The sequence below is a fragment of the Triticum urartu genome, chromosome 1, assembly GCF_003073215.2.
Source record: "Triticum urartu cultivar G1812 chromosome 1, Tu2.1, whole genome shotgun sequence".
Taxonomy (NCBI): domain Eukaryota; kingdom Viridiplantae; phylum Streptophyta; class Magnoliopsida; order Poales; family Poaceae; genus Triticum; species Triticum urartu.
The window spans coordinates 510,046,222-510,049,271 of NC_053022.1; the positions used below are offsets into that span (position 1 = coordinate 510,046,222).

The 3,050-nt window shown below is 44.4% G+C and overlaps 1 pseudogene; it reads left to right on the top strand.

The window, feature by feature from the left end:
• The first annotated feature begins 1,420 nt into the window (after nucleotides 1–1,420).
• Nucleotides 1,421–2,446, top strand: LOC125537016 (annotated as a pseudogene).
• The last annotated feature ends 604 nt before the right edge of the window (nucleotides 2,447–3,050 follow it).

Genomic DNA, 3,050 nt, shown 5'->3' on the forward strand with positions numbered 1-3,050 from the left:
TTGAATCGAGCCATAACTGATCCAGGTAGGGATCGAAGCGTCGTTAATATAACTAGATGATACCCCATTGCGTTCCCGTGGAATTTGATTAATCTAATGAGATTTGATTGTATTTAACATGAATGTTTGGGTTAACACTAGGATAAATGAAAATAAGAACACATATGAAATTGATTATAAGTACGCAGAATATTTATATTTAATGTATAAGTAGGATGATTGGATGAAATTCTCATGCAAGGGTGCATGTTGAGGTGGAATTTTTCCATGCATGATTGCATGTTAAGAATAATTTATTGGTGAAGATCACCTATTTAGTTATATAGGATATATGACAACTAATTGGCTAATGACCTGATAACTAGGTGACAATAAGTTGTTAAGTATTGCATTTTTGTCAAAACATGTCGACATGAGATCTATTATCGAAGATCTCACACCGCGAAGCTAAAGGTGGAAATGGATCGTCAATCGGATTAATGCGTTGCGATATGGAATTGGTAACAAATTTAAATTTGATGGGATCTTTAGTTATATCAACACACACACACTGGCGCGCGCGCGCACACACACACTTGTGTGTTGTGGCGCATGCATGCGTGATGCATGAGAGGGGAGGGGGGGGGGGTGAGGACACATGGGTCCCTAGTCCGCTCATTGATAATATGACAGCTTAGATTTTCCTGTTGCTACATTTATCTTTGTTTTTTCTTTTTCACCTGTCTTTAGTAAAACTAGGCATTTCTCTAGACTATGCAACTTTACAATTTGGTCAACACAACATTCATCTTAACTAGTACTCCCTCTGTTCCTAAATATTTGTTTTTTTAGAGACTTCAAATGGTTACCACATACGGATGTATATAGACATATTTTAGAGTTTAGATTCACTCATTTTACTTCGAATGTAGTCACTTGTTGAAACCTCTAGAAAGACAAATATTTAGAAACAGAAGAAGTACTTTTTTAACAAATGACATGTTTTTCTCCCACAAATTTTGATAGTGGCATACATCTTAATTAATTATATAATTTCTAACGTACGGACGGAATATGCACACATTAACACGTTCAGCATGTTTAATTAGATATTATATTTGATTAATTTATGTTCAATACACTCGTATGGGCATCCGGATGACTGTTTGGACAAGGTCTACTGATGGCTACTGATGATGTCTCAATTAATTGTTCGGACAAAGTCTACTTTGGATTTGTAATTAATTGTTTTTTTTGCCAGACCCGGTCTACTGATGGCAATATATATTGCACACGGTCATATTCATGTATATTAGATGACCTACTCTACGTCACCTGGTCAACGCGCTTATGCTTACACCCGATGATCCTTGAACACATCCATCGTCTATATATGTCGACCCATTAATATCAATGATCTCACAACACACCATCCATCCTGCAGCCATTTCTCTCCCAGCTTTCTTGGAGCTTCAATTCGTTAGTTGATCGGACAATACAATCAATTTTTTTCTCTAGGGCTAACTTCCATCTCTCATCATATTGTCAGTTACTACTTGTTAGCTGGCTAGTCCATCCAGATTTAATCCATGGAGACCAAATCTCTTCTCTTGATCACCGTGGCCGTGACCATGCTTGGGACGGGGCTGGGCGCCAGCCACACCGTGGATGCGCCGGATGGGTCGTGGGACCTTCATACCAACTAGTCCCAGTGGGCTTCGAAAATCGGGTTCACCACCGGCGATGAGCTCAAGTTCCAATACTCCGTCGCGTCCACAGTGTGGTGGAGGTCAGCAAGACGGGGTATGACTCCTGCAACGGCTCCAGCCCTGTAGCAACTTTACCGACCGGTAATGATGTTGTTCCACTTGCCGCCGTCGGCATACAGTATTTGATATGTGGCGTTCACGGGTATTGCAACGCCGGCATGAAGGTCGAGGTCAACATCAAGACGAAAGAAGTGCGGACTGTGCAGCGGTGCCCATGGACAGGGAACCGGCGTCGCTACCAGTCTGAGACAATATTAAGCTCAGCTGCGGTGGTTGGCGTTGATCAGTCTGCGGTGGCCCAGCTCGGTCTGGCAGTTGTTGATGTTGGAAATATGAGCAATTTACCAAATGATTTTATTAATAGAAATATTAGATAAAGCATGATTGATATAACATGGATAAAAGTAGTCATGCAATCTGACAGAGAAGGTAAATAACATCTTCATATATGAACTGCAACCAAACATGTCTAAAGCAGATAGTAAAACAGGTTGCATAGATAGTGTAGAACCTAACATATGTATGACAGACACTAGAGCAAAGAACTGCGAGAGAACTTCTAACAGAAAGAGCAAGAACACGTACGGGACAACAGCAGCAGTAGCACTGGACTTGGGGCCGGTGTCGTCGCCAGCCATGTCGTCGAGAAGGTCGTCATCGTCGGGAAAGAAGTTGTCGTCGGGGAAGTAGTCGTCGGAGTCCGGGGCGTCCGTGACGAAGAAGTCAGTAGTCGCGGTGAGCGCTCCCCAAAAACCTTATCACCCTTCTCCCGTACAGGACTCAAAAGGTGCGGTTTCGGAGGCCTACTGTCCCGACCCGTGGTGCACGCCGCAAACAGGGATGGGGAAGAACGTAGCAGCAGCGCAGTGCTCAGGAACTTGTGGTGAGAGGAAGAAGAGGCTCTGGTGCGTCTCTCTGGGAGGAGCGACCTCCCTTTTATAGGCGCAAGAGAAGGAGGCGAGAGGGCAGCGACGGGAGGTGAAACGAAGAGACGGAGATGAAGCGAAGAGCCAGCAGCCGAAGGGCTGCACCGTTCGCATTCGAACTCCGCTTTCGCAAAAATCTTTTCAGTTTTCGTGTGACCTTTCGTATACCCGTAGTGCGTGGCAAAAATTTAGATATCGGCTCGGCTCATTCCCGCGGCGCGGCGCGACTAGGCGTGGTGTGGCGGAGGAGGAGCGCGCGTGGATGTCCCTCTTGTTCTCATGCTCATACTAGTGGGGAAAGAACCTCCCTTACAAAGAGGTCCAACTCTCTCTAAACTAGCAATGTGGGACTAAAATTTAGTTCCACCTCTTGCCT